This window comes from Octopus bimaculoides, chromosome 5 (genome assembly GCF_046866305.1).
Source record: "Octopus bimaculoides isolate indiv1 chromosome 5, ASM4686630v1, whole genome shotgun sequence".
NCBI classification, from domain to species: Eukaryota; Metazoa; Mollusca; class Cephalopoda; order Octopoda; family Octopodidae; genus Octopus; species Octopus bimaculoides.
Genome location: NC_142932.1, coordinates 105,311,556 through 105,326,715, shown reverse-complemented (window position 1 = coordinate 105,326,715; position 15,160 = coordinate 105,311,556). Strand labels below are relative to the sequence as shown.

The following is a 15,160-nucleotide window of genomic DNA, read 5'->3' as shown; positions in this document are numbered from 1 at the left end:
CACTTCACTTATCCTCTGAGGTGTGCTGTTAGCGAGCCGCCTTCTTCAAACAGTGAGCCTATCTGGTAGTGCACCGTCGTAGATTTATATATATATATATATATATATATATATATATATATATATATATATATATATATATATATAATAAAATCTCCTGAGACCTTTGAAGAGCCATCCGCACTCCGAAAGCTGGTGGCCGAGGGTGATGACCGAATGATGGCATTGCAGAGGCAAAATTAAAACAAACATTTATCCAAAATAATAAATTACCTGGAGTTCTGCCGTGTCATTTAATATTCACTATTTAACATGCTAAGATAATTAAACTTATGTATGCTTATGGAATTCGTACATCAATCGAGTTCATTTCAACCCAGCTATATATTTTATAAATGCTAAGTAAAATTTTTTGTCAAGTGGAAAAATTTGTTAGAAATGGATTTCTAAAACGGAAATCTCTATTTGCTGGTGGAAAATAACGATGTAAATATACGCAAACATTGTTGTTTCTCACCTAAAATGTCATATACATGTCATCTTAAACACAACGGTTTTTTTATAATGGATAAGAAATAATATAAATTACTCAGATAGCAGTTAGTTTGCCAATATAATTATATATTTTATTTACATTTTCACGCTGACTAAAACTAACCTCGAAGGCAAATTTTATTTTAGATTTAGATTTCTATAACGAATTAGGAATTCAATATCTTTCAGTTTGTAAAACAGGATTTATTGAAACTGTAGCACTTTAAACTGGTGGTTTATTTTCCTCCTTTAACTGATTTGTTTATCATTTACACGCATAGCTTGCGGTTTCATGTCTTTTAAACTGATGAGGCATTTTTTGACAATCATTTTCTTCTGTATCTATATTTATAGTTTACTAGTTTTTGTGCAATTTTTTTCTTGATAAATAAGATTTAGTGAAATTTGTGAAGAATTCAGTGAACCATTTCTTGGCTAGAAGCAAATAAATCAATTAATATTGGATATTTTAATTACATTTTGCTATTATCATTATATGTAAATTAATTTGTCTTCAGTGTTGAAATTTGTACTCAGTTACTGGTGCAAGTTGGCTACTGGTATAATTGTAATAAATGATGTTCTGAAATTTAATCACTGATTTATAATGTTAATTATAATTATTTGAAGTTAGCTTCCTTTAAAAGTGAATTTTACTGTTTAACTTGGTATTAAAAACATTTTTGTTTTAATGACATCTGTTTCAAATTTATTCCAAATTAAATATTTCAAATTTCATTCATTCAAATTCATATATTTCAAATTTAGTTATTTTAAAACTATAATCCTTCTTTACTTACAAAAATAATCCATGATGTTGCGCTTAACTGAATGCAAAAGGGCGTCGAAATGTCAAGCAGTGCCAGAGCAATATATATTATAAAATTTGATTCCAATTTTGAAGTTTGTTGAAATTTACAAATAGCACCTTCGTAAGTTTTGAATTTTTTCAAGTTTTTCAATTGCTGGGCCATGTTTGCTAAATAGTACTTTTATCCACGATGTTTATGTTATATTTTTGCGACAGTTTTATAAATAAAAGCTTTAAAGTATCAGTTTATTCTGGGTACTAGCTTAACCATAGTTGAAGTACGTTTCCAATTTAAGCATATATGATTAAATTTTTGCAATTTTAAATCAAGCTTTATAATGAGTAAATTTTTAGTTAAAAAAATATTTCATTAGAATTAGATTTTAAGTTTAATTGGAAATATAAATGTACATTAAAATATGATATTATCATATTATATAAAATGCGTTCAAACTCCATTTCGAAATGGAAATGGAAAATAAATGCTCGTTAAACTCCTTTATATCAGTAATTTCAAAATTTAAATGTTAGTTAAATGACAAATGAACTTTAACTGAACTCGTTTATTATGAAATCACTGTACAGATGGCAGTGTTACAAGCACATCTTTTTCTGTATAAATGTATGCAGACATAAAATTTTGTTGCCTGTTTTGGTATAGCAAGTCCTTCAATGGCATCAACCATAACTGAATAACTTTTGAAAAGAAACAAATGCAATTTGCAAGAGAAAATTCGATTGTTGAACGTTTCTACTTCTAGGGTTCATTACAACACTTAATTGACCGCTTATATGTGAACAGGATGTTGTAGAAAGCTGCTTCCGGTGTCAATGCAAGGGTTTATAAATCAAAAATCCCTCCAAGTGGCAAGACCGGAAGGGAATACTAAAAGTTCAATTATGAGTTCAATATACGATGGCTTGTTTCCGTGCAACTCTTTAACCTGTAACCAAATACTCTCAAAGGGAAAAGAAATTTACAAAAAGACAAAATAACATATAGAGCAGAATTCAAGTGACACACAGAAAGGAATAGAGAAGGGGAAGGCGAGAGAGAGAGAAATAAACAGAAGCTATGGATACAAACTGTTTAGATGGTCATAAAACAGATATGATACAGAGTAAAAACAAAGAAAAAAGAAAAAGTTGAAGTAGGAACGAATTATATAAAAATAAAGAAAAATGGAGAGAAAACAAAAGGTAACCGAAATGAAATAGAAAACGAGAGGAAATAAAATAATTCTAAGACAATAAATTAAAAACATGAAAATCGATGAAAACTGACGTATTCCTACTATATAACTTATGATTGATTGGACTCATATAATGAATAGATAAGGGAAATATGAGTGTGTTGAGGAGCAGACGATAATTAAAAGAATGAAGTTAATTGTTTGCATTTATAAAATTACTCACTGACATATGCTATAATATAGTCACAAAGCAAAAATATCCCTTTTATATAATTCTCTCTCTCTCTCTCTCTCTCTCTCTCTCTCTCTCTCTCTCTCTCTCTCTCTCTCTCTATCTCTTTCTCTCTCTCTTTCTCTCTCTCTCTCTATCTCCCTCACTTTCTCTCTCTCTCTGGTCTCTGTCTCTTTTTCTCTGGCTTACACACACAACCGTATATGTTCATACCTTTTCTTTTAATGATTTTCTGTAGTCTTGTTTTTTTTCTACATCTTTTTCATATTTCTTCTTCTCTCACCTCTTTCACTCTCTATTTCTGACTCTCATACTCTCTCTCTCTTTCTCTAATATATATATGTCCACTTTCTATTTCCCTCCTCCTCCTTTTCTTCTTTGTCCTCCTCCTCCTCCTACACTTCTTATACTTCTTTCTGCTTTTCCCTTTACTGCGCACCAAATTCCTCGCTCTTTCTTTCTTGCCCCCACTCTTTCTTCTTTCCTTTCATCCTTTCTTTCTCTTTGTCACGCTTTCTCTGGGAGACTAAATATTTTCTCCATCTTTATTTGTATTTTTCTCCTTTCCTCTCTTTTATCCAGCTACCACCCTCTCTATCTCTCTATCTCTCTCTCTCTCTTTTCTTTTTCTCTCTTCTCTTCCTTATTTCTCTTGCACTTCATCTAATTTCTATCTTTTTATCTGTTTCCCTCTACCCCTGTCTCTCTCTCTGTCTCTGTCTCTGTTTCTCTCTCTCTCTCTCTCTCTCTACCTCTGTCTCTTTCTCTCTCTCTCTCCATCTATATATGTCTCTATCGATCATTCTCTCTCCATCTATATATGTGTCTATCAATCTCTCTCACTTTCTCTTTGCAGCTCTGTCTTCCTTTATCTAACCATTCTCTATGTTTCTCTCTACATATTTCTCACAGTCTTTCTCTCTATCTGTTTATCTATCAATCTCAGAGTCACCGTTCCTCAGTACTTTTGTCATGCAGTGCCTAATTTTCCGATTTCTCTCTCTCTCTCTCTCTCTCCATCTATAATTTGTAATATACATTCACACACATATATACGTACATACATCCATATATATATATATATATATATATATATATATATATATATATATATATATATATACGCATATATATGTGTGTGTGTATGTGTGTGGTGGGGTGTATAAAGTAGTCACGTAGAGAAATATATACACGAATACACACAGAATTGTATATGCAAAGATATACTCAAACACATCTACCACTACACAGATGTGTGATTCTATAATAACCTCTTGGAATTTCTAGTCAGAACTTGCTGCGATCAGATACACGGATTCCATAATCGATTCCATGGTAAATACGGAACAATGTCACATTATTTAAATACATTCAGCAATTATGAAAGTAAGGACAAAGTCACGAACACTAACAGAGAAAATACGCTTATAAGTAAATGAATGAAGCTTTCCTGTATGTAATTACGATGCACGTACATATACATATAGTGATATATATAAAGATTGAAATATATATAATATATAAGGATATGTATTTGTGTAAATATATATATGTGTATGTATGTGTATTTGTCTATATATGTGTGTGTGAGTATATATATATATATATATATATATATATTATATAAAATATATAGTTTTAGGGAAAATAACCAATTTTCAAGAACACATCGATGAAAATCCACTATCACATATAGAAAAATAAATATATTATATTTATCTTATGATATTTACTTTACTTTATATTATACTCATTTATTGTGCTTTTAATTATTAATTTTTCTATATGTGATAGTGGATTTTCATCGATGAGTTCTTGAAAATTGGTTATTTTCCCTAAAACTATATATTTTATATATACTTTATCTATAAAGCTCAATTTAATTTTAATTTTTTATAAATTGATTTTAATTGAGTTTTTTACCTGTAATTTTGGATTTTGTCCCTAATATTATTATATATATATATATATATATATATATATATATATATATTATATATTATACATTCTCGAATTTGATGGACATATAGCGGTACGTAAGCCGGCTCAAGAAATCTCCAGTGAGATTTTTATTGATGTACCCGAAGAGACCCCGAATGGGTTGAAACATGTGTTGTACCCAATGAAGTCTATTACACATTGCATCATCTCTTTTATTAATCCAGTTACCCCAACCGTCACCACGAAGTTCCTGCAGTAAATCTACGGATAACAACAGGTTATTGAAACAGTGTCAGTGCTTTGCTCATCATCCATTTACACATTTTGTACAATTTTTCCATTATATATATAGAATGTGTGTACGTGTGTGCGTGTGTGTATTTATGTGTGTGTGTGTGTGTGTGTGTGTGTGTGTGTGTGTAGGGAGAGATGTATTAATACGGATGTATTTATTAATAAGGATGTATTTATACTTACATACATATATAAACACAGGCTTGCATGCGCACACACACACTAATAAGTATATTCATAAAAATATAGGAACATAAGCATATGAATACGCGTGTATGTATATGTAAATATGCATAAACATAGATATCTTTTTATTATAGCCACACAGGGCTAAATACAGAAAATGGACAAATTACAAAGTAGAGCTTTTCTTGGGGGGGGGGATAATTTGGATCAAAAGGGATCGCGGGAAGAAAAAAAAAAAACGTTGGGGGGGGGGGGGCGATCAATAGGGATCGTGTATCACAGTCGATGTAAAAAACGGGGAACAGATTAGGTTTATCCGTGGAGAGAAAAGCCTACGGAAAAAACCACGGTCACCTCAGGCTTTTTTTTTTTAAAGGTACATGAAAGTAAGTACCTTCTCTCTTTTTGTCTCTTTTTGTTACAAGTCTATGCTTAAAATGGTGTCGTCTTTCATTCTTACCATTCTTGCCACATTTACCCATTTTTTATTGAAACTTTCATTCGACAACACCTTCCTCTCTATCCTCATCCTCCTTTTCAAGTGGTACTTGAAAAAGTTGACGAGGGACTGACCAGAGAGGAAAGTGTTTGTTTGTAGACCTTTCAAACGCGTCCACCACACGCATTCTTTTGCCATAGCTATCAGTGTTACAAAAACCGGTTTTCCTTCCCGTTTAAAGGAAGGTGGCGGAACAATATTCACGATAGACTCGGCTGATAAGTGAGCTCGTCCCACACGCGACAACAGCCGTTCGACGAAGGTCCACAGCTCTGAAATATCTGGACACTGCACGAGTGCGTGCAGAACGGTTTCGTCGCTCTGACCGCATCTCGGGCAGGTCGGTCCGGTGGTTTTCGAACCGTGTCTGTAGATCTTCTCTCGAACTGGTAGTGCGTCTCGATAGCATTGCCAAGCCAGGGATCTCTGGAAATTATCTATAGGCCCCAGCCCGAACATAGATAGATAGATAGATAGATAGATAGATAGATAGATAGATAGATGCATGGATGGACATGGATATACATGTATGTATGTATATAAATATATATATGCGCGCATGTATATGTGTCTGTGCATGTGTGTGTGGTTTGTGTGTGTTTGTACTTTTCTCATTTTCATTATTTAAGCTCTTTCTCTGAGGAAGGAACTGGTTTTTAACAAAGATACACAACTCCATCGTTGGAATGTAGATAGCAAAAGCAATGTCACATTTTAGACTTGAGAAAATTCATGCATATTTTTTACTCTTCTATCCGCAGGTTGTTTTTGTATTGTGCCAGTTGGTTGATTTTTTCTAAAACCCTTAGGTTATTCAGATTGTCTCTTAGGCATTTCCTCACATAGCAAAGTGCACCACTGTATATATGTATGTATAGGCATACATGGATGTATAACTGTTGTTATAATAACGAAGCTAAAGCACGAGTGAAGCCGCTTGGCACAGATTGACCTTGAACTCTGCTGTGCTTACTTCCGCTGTTTACAGCAGTGCTTAGAAGGAAGGTGTGTAGCGGGTGGTCGTCGCATTAAACATGACAGAAAAATTTGAGCAGAGATTTTACATCAAATTTTGTCAAAAGCTTGGCGATACCTGTCAAGACCTTTTCATCGTTCTCGGCAGAATCAAGATCTTGTGCAACTGAAAGCTGAATGTCTTTTTGGTCAGTTGAAAGCAGTTTGAGCACAAACTTGACAGACACGTGTCTCATACCCAAATCTTCAGTGATAATGGATTGAACTGAACCGTAACTAATCTGCACAGCCTCTGATAACTTACGGATGGTGATCCGACGATTTCCCCTCATAGTTGTATGTATATCATTATTCAGTTTTATTTCAAGATTTCTTGCCAATAGAGAAAGAGCCGGTTCTAACCTAGATCATTGGAATTTCAAAATCAACAGGGTATTTTTGTATGTATGTATTTATGTATACGTGCAGATTCGTATGTGTTGTTTTTTGTTATGTCTTTTCATGCATATACGTACATATCTAGACATGCTCATATACACTTAAATTATAAACCTCGGGAAAATTTTACAGATTTTTACTGTTCCAGTGGTGGCTTTGATCTATAGTCTTTGAATCAGCTTTCTCCTTTCTGGTTTTGAGAAGCTTAATTTCTCAAGATTGGTATGTATGTCTCTTCTATGTTTTTAATTATTATAAATCTTCCACTGAGGCGGTAGCCGGTTTTCAACAATGATACAAGGCTCCATCTTTTTGGATGTAGTTAACACAGACAAATTCACATTTGGAACATGAGAAAAGTCTTGCATATTTTCACTGTTCCACTCACAGATTGCACTTGTAATGTACGAATCAGCCGGTCAGTTTCTCTTTCTGAAAATCCCAGTTTATCCAGATTCTCCTTTAAGCATTTACTAACAAAACCTAGTGCTCCAATTATTATTGGTGTGAATATGAATTCATAGTCTGAACATAGAAGCTGAAGGTTTCGAAGCAGTTGTCCATAGATATCCTCTTTTCCTTTGATTTTCAAAGAGATATTTATATCTGCAGGGCAGCTGACCTCTATGATGGTACATACCTTTACTCCTCTGTCCCAAACAACAATATCCGGCCTGTTATGTTTACATTTGACAGACGTTTTGATGGGAATATTCCACCAGTATTCTTTGAGTTGGTGTTTATGAATGTATTCCATAACAGAGGGATTTTCTTAGTTTATTTCAGGTCAGTCGTTTTTGCGGATGGCATTGTAAATTGTTTTAGCATCAACATTATGCCGCATAGGGAGGTACTACGACCTTTTAGTACAGCTGCTAATCACATGCGTGATGTCTTTCATAGAAACATGACGTAGCTTACACATGCGGTCGCACCTTGAGATTACAAGAGCGTCACTGTCTTTCTTGTTTACTAGGAACTTTGTGGCAATCTCCTGTTCCTGGATTGCAAACGCATAGCCTTCAAAGTGTAATGTGATGTAGTGGTCTTGTGTCCAAGAGAGGTTGCGCTTTGTGTCAACTCTACTGTCTTCTTCAAGCTTCCGGGCTTATGTATGCATGTATGTATGTATGTATGTATGTATGCATGTGTGCATGCGTGTGTGCACGCATGCATGTATGTATGTATGTATGTGTTTGTGCGTGGGTGCATGCGTGCATGTATGTGTGTATGTATGTATGTGAATATATATGTATGTATTTATGTACGTATGTATGTATGTATGTATGTATGCATGTGTGTATGTATGTATGTATGTATGTATGTATGTCCAGTGCCATCTCAAGCAGATAGGTGATATAATAAACGAGACCGATTTCAATTAATAGTTATAAACACAGAGCTTGTAGCATTTGTGTATTCAACAGCTTTAACATTCTCATGCGGCTCTATCACCAACCAGCAATTTAACAGTTTCGTTATCTAACCCAACCCATATCTGTCATGAATGGGAACATGACTCCAACAATGATTCATCTTCACTATTTATGAATTAAAACTAGTTTCATTTATTACATTATTTGTCTGTGTGAGATGGCACTAAGAATGCAGTTCGATTTGTGATAGAGAGTGGCTCTGTTTATTGAACTGAACAGGTTTTTAATTGTATGTCTGTCTTCAGCTGGTTCAAAATGCAAAGTGAAAAATATGCAGAAATAGAAAAATTGAAGACTTGGGCTGGAATACCTTACGTTTCTCTTTAGATAAAGTGATGTCATCAAGTTTCGCTTTTTCATAACTGGTTACAAGGAAAAAGAAAAAAATACACACGAAGCCAAGAAAACACTAAAGAGAATGCTTAATGAAAAAGTCTTGTGTAAATGTAAGGAAATTCAGTCATTTTGTCCATTCCTCCAAGGCGTAACGTAAGTAATTTACAAATCTATTTATCTTCGTATGTTATGAGGACTGAAAATACAGCAAGTAAGAATATTTTCTGAGAATGTTCTTCTAAATGATGTAAAATATTCAGCAAGATCCGTCGAACTACTGTTATTGTACCTGACGACTTACCTATACCTATTCCTATTGAAACTTTTATTTAATTTCTCTGTCGTACGACCAACATAACTCAAGTTGTGTTTGCTGCATTCCGCTGCATACACCAAATGGGAATCCCTACAGGTCCTACCTGCTGTATAGATCATAACATTTCATTTGCGATAGAACTGACTTCACTCATGTTGTTCCACAAACAACAGGGCTTAACTTCTCTTGCGGTTGTTTTTTGTGGGGACAGCGTTTAGAAATTCTTGTGGCGTTTTTATTTCGTTTAGTGATACTGGTTAAGAGTTCTCTTGCACTTTCATTGCATCTAAAGGCTACAATGGGTGAATGAGATAATGCTTTTTTTATTTTTTCGCTTATTAGATTGCAGCTATGTATGTCTTCTCATGCGAATCAACACCAGTAGTTTTTTTTTTTTTTTTTTTGATTTTTTAATCTGGTACTTATTCTACTGTGTCAGCATCATGATCGTAAGATTGTAGTTTCGATTCCTGGACCGGGCGACGCGTTGTGTTCTTGAGCAAAACACTTCATTTCACGTTGCTCCAGTCCACTCAGCTGGCAAAAATGAGTAACGCTATGATGGACAGGCGTCCCGTCCAACTAGGGAACACATACGCCATTGAAACCGGGAAACCGGACCCATGAGCCTGGCTAGGCTTTAAAAGGGCGCATTTTTTTTTTTTTTGTATTTATACTTATTCTACTGGGCTCTGTTTGCTGAACAGCTAAGTTACGAGGACGTAGACAATCAAGCGGTGGTGAAGGACAAATATACTCACAAACACGCACGCACACACACACACACACACACACACACACACACACACACACACACACACACACACACACACACACACACATCTTTCAGTTTCCGTCGGTTTCAGTTGGTTGGTCCTGGGCTTGCCCAAGTGTCACACAGTGTCACATGGTTCCGATCGAATCCGGAACCATGTGGTTGCCAACCAATCGTCTTACCACACGGCTATACCTGTATGTATGCATCTGTGTCCATGTGTGTGCGTACATGTGCGTGTGTGTGTGTGTGACTGTAAAATAACAACCTTAGATTTAAAAACTAACCTACACACATATTATACACACACACACACACTCACATGATATGTGTTTGTGTGTGTGCTTATATCTGCGTGTATATGTATGCATTATGTATGTATGCATGTATGTATGTATGTATGAGCAGATGGATGGATGCGTATGTAAATGTAATGTTTATTTCGTATTTGTATATGTGTGTAAATATTGAGCGTAGCTGTCTTACCCTATGTGCGTATTTGTATGCGTGTATGTACGTGCGTATTTGTATGCGTGTATGTACGTGCCTGCGTGTATGTACGTGCCTGCGTGCACGCATGCGTATATGTGCATGTGCGAGCTTCAGTGTGTAGGGTACTATTCTTATCTGTTTAATTATTTATTTTCCAGTTATAGCTGATGGCATTGTTTTAAAATTAATCAGTTATATTGATATTAGTAACCAAAGTCCTTTAGATAAACCCAACATATGGTCGCCTATGTTGCCTTTTCTCTTTTTTTTCTTCTCATCGATCAATATTTTACAAAAACAGCCACCAAAGCAGATGAGTACTACTCTCTGCATAGAACATCATTCCTAGAACATACGTCTTCGTCTTCTCTGTTTTCTCCCTTTAAATGTCGCTTGCCAAATAAAAACTATTTATAATTATTATTAATCACATTACTCACATAAACTATAAATAGCTCAGGTTTACTATTGACAATATTTTTATTGACCGAGATCAGCGTTTTGGCAGAATCGTTAGAACGTCGGACAAAGTACTCAGCGGTACTTTTGGATTTATGTTCCGAGTTCAAATTCCGCTGAGGTTGACTTTGCCTGAGCACTGGAGTTGATATAATTGACTAGTATCCTCTCCCTCAATATTTCATGCCTTGTTGAAATGAATATTTTTATTGGACGAGAGCAGCGTTTTGACGGAATCGTTAAAATGTTGAACAAAATATTTGGACGAAAGTGTTGTGTCCTTGTTTTTCGTAGGATCTCTACGCTCAAATCCTATCGTAGTCAATTTTACTTTTCGTTCTCTCGGGAAGGATAAAATAAATAGAAATTAAGCATTGAAGTCGATTTATTCGATTCTGATGAGCGTATTTCTAATTTTGTGTTTATCTTTTATTTTTTACTTGATTCAGATATTAGACTGCGACCATGCTGGGGCACAACCTTGAAGGACTTGAGTCGAACGAATTGGTCCCAGGAGTTTATTTTTTTCTTTAAAACCTGGTACGTATTCTATCAGTCTCATTTGCCTAGCCGCTAAGTTACGGGGACGGAAACACACGAACACCAGTTGGTCAAGCGGTGATGGGGGACAAACACAAACACAGACACACACCCACAGAAGTATATATATACACATATATACGATGGGATTCTTTCAGTTTCCCTCTGCCAATTCCACTCACAAGGTTTTATTCGGCCCGGGTCTATAGTAGAAAACACTTACCCGGAGCCATGTGATAAGCAGCAAATTTCTTACTGCCTTATATCAGAAATTCTTATTTTTCCAAATAATTATTCTATTTACATTTTACTGGTTTTAGTCAAGGAAACTGCGAGTGACTATGCAGGGCTAACATCTCCATAGGTTTGTTTTTCGATAATATCAACTCCTGTTCTTTGTTTCCTATAGGGAAAGGTTCGTAACAGAAACGACACAACAATTATTCCATAATCGACAGATACATTGCACATACTGTTAAAGATATGCTACCATGGATCGTATTTCTGCATCTTGTAAGGATTTGAGTTGAGTTTACTCAGGGACAAGACCGTGGTAAAATTTCAGACTGCCCCAGGAAATGCATACGTATCTTGCAATATTGAACGAATGGAACTGGATATAGCAGGTCAGTTTGTTTTATCCGGAGGGTACACTCATCAGTTCTTACTTCCAGAGGGGCGAAATATCCCTAGAGCTTCAGAAAGCAACCGATTCCTTCGGATATTTTGAGTCTTGTGTCAAGTCTAGATCTTCTGTCGTATCATGTGATTGACAAAAGTTTCTATGTATAGTACCTGGGTATTGATTTCCCTTGCTTTTTAGTGTGAAACAAGGATAATTTACAAACATCTCGTTACAGCTGTTACCGCTTTCATCAGAGATGATTCAGCATATTCAAATGGTCAGGTGATCATTGTAGATTTTGAAGAGTGCCAAAATCTTGAGCTAGAGACAAAGGTACACAAGTACCATTCATATTGGAGTATATACCGTGTACAGATGACTAATCAGGAAATTCCGAAGCAAATGTTACATGGTGAACTTGTATACGGAAATCACCCTCAGCATAAACCATGGCTGTGTATTAAGAACAGAGCAATGTTCTCTTTAGCAGTATTACAAATAAACGAGGTCAAATCATTTTTGATTGCTACTCATGGAGATAAGAATGGTGTGGATATTTCTAAATAAGTGCGAGTTTACTGTACAGAGTTTAACAAAGCTAAACGAAAGCGCACGATATGTGAAACGGATGAGGTAAACTTGATCTACGATATTTTTTGTCACATTGGGATCACTAACCACAATGGCGTCATCGGGTTATATGACAAAAAGAAGGTTGCTTATCAAAATATTGCGATTGGAAATCTAATTCTGGTTTAAAGAGATCCTGTTCACTGAATTCTACATCACTTCAAGTTGACTAATGCCCGGCAAGTGAAACTGTGTATATATGGATACTGTCTTGATGCTTATCATGTGTGTGTGTGAGAGAGAGAGAGAGAGAGAGAGATAAAGAAAGAGCCTGTCTGTCGATGGCTATGTTTCAGAATATCGCTGAATAGGTTGAGGTAAAAGTTCGTGTGCCGTGTTCAAATAATGATTTTTTTTAATACTGGTCTTTTTAATACAAGAATTTATTCAAAATCAACACCAACTATTCTTTGGCTTTGAATCGAAAAATTCTTGACATGCTTCTTCAACTTCATCGAATGACTCAAATCGGTGACCTTTCATAAAGTGCTGCATAGATTGGAAGAGACCGTAATTAGATGGAGCAACGTCTGGACTATAGGCTGGATGCGGCAGAACTTCCATACCGTCCAATTCTTCAATCTTCTGGCTGGTCTTTCTGGCGGTGTGCGGCTTGGGATTGTCTTGTTGAAACAAAGCGCATTTTCGACGAACGCAGTTAGTCACCATTGAAAATGACATTAACTGGATGAACACACACACCACACAAATATATATATATAAAAAAACAGCATATTTTAATACGGCGCACGAACTTTTTCCTCAACCTAATATTAAGGTTGTTATATCCTTAAAGAGACGCAAACCCTTAAAAGTGGTAATTATGCTAAAGATCGGTACAATGAGCTCCAGACTACGTACCAAAAGTGATATATTAAATAAACCCCTTTAAGGCAATACGTCAGCACAATGGCAGCCCTGTGACTGAAGCCATTAGGAAAAGAAAACACAGTTTTTAAAGCTGGTTAATTCGATATTCGAATATAAAATTCACCATTATACCAACAGAAGCTTTTTAAATGGTTTTATATTTATTTTATATTCTGTCTGTGGGGGGGAGGTCTTTTTTAAGTGTTTATGTTATATGCCTCTTTTGTTTCCTTGCTATCATTTTATCTGTACAAGAAAAAGAATATATGTAATATATTAACATACTTAAAGGCAAATAATAAAGCTCCGATACCAGTTCGCTTGAGACAAACATTCACATTATTTAAGCATAAAATTCAATATCTGTTTTTAACTCGTTAACTAAGAAAGAACGCTAGGATAAGAACGCTATCATAAATCCATACATTTTGCTTTGAAATTTCTAAATTTGAATATTTACAACAAAATAATGATGCTTCACCATCATTAATCATTTTTTTCATTATCACCCCTCCGATCTTAAAATTTGAAATATTTGCATCTCTTGTGGGACTTCTGTGGCAATCCTGTGGCGTGAAAGATGAACGAACATGATACACGTTGTTGTTTAACTTAGTCTATCATCTTGAAAATTTCAAATACGTTTATCTTAAATTCAATTTTAAGTGAAATACTAAAAACATAAACGAAGAGAAAAATGCATATAAAGAAATATAAATGAAAACTTGTAAAACATGAAACATACGAGACTGGCAAAGCATAGATAAAATCCTAAGGCTGCATCGGAAATTAATGTATGCATGTATGTGTATATATATATATAATATATAATGTGTGTGTGTGTGTGTGTGTGTGTGTGTGTGTGTGTGTGTGTGTGTGTGTGTGTGTGTGTGTGTGTGTGTGTGTGTGTGTGTGTGTGTGTAATAAAATATGTGAATTTAAAAAGTCGTGCGGTTATCACAGAAAGCTCTTCTTTCGAACTTGGCTAACAGTTCACATAATAATCCATTGCAAAGAAGCGTAATGTAGAGTGATCAGGTAACTGAAAGTCCATAAGACTCGATCGATGGAATTATTTCATGAGTATACAAAGCGTCAAATCAGGAGATGGTTAAAATATATATAAACTCACCTCTAGTAATCCTGACTTTATGGTTTTATATACATACGTACAGGCAGAAGACGCGCGTAATATCGATCACACACACACACATACATACAAACATACATACATATATATACATATTTATGTATATACTCATACATACATATACATATATATATTTATACATATATATATGTATGTATGTATGTATATATATATATATATATATATATATATACACACACACACATATATATATATATATATATATATATATATATATATATATATATATATGTATACATGTCTCTTAAAGGATAGAGCTCAAAATCAATGCATTGAAGATACTTTATTGCAGCAACAATTATAATAACAGAAACAACCACAATAAGCTAAACCTATGCACATTTCAATAGGGTATCCCGGAAAAATAAACCACATCATAAGATGTCTCGTAAAATATTGTAACAAAT

At 34.8% G+C, this 15,160-nt stretch overlaps 1 long non-coding RNA gene across 1 annotated transcript; it reads left to right on the top strand.

Annotated features, from left to right (window-relative positions):
* The first annotated feature begins 8,673 nt into the window (after window positions 1–8,673).
* LOC106870741 (uncharacterized) lies at window positions 8,674–13,900 on the top strand. Its single transcript, XR_016241801.1, has 3 exons — window positions 8,674–9,028; window positions 11,367–11,457; window positions 11,867–13,900. It is a non-coding gene; the product is annotated as an uncharacterized LOC106870741 (long non-coding RNA).
* Window positions 13,901–15,160: the final 1,260 nt, after the last annotated feature.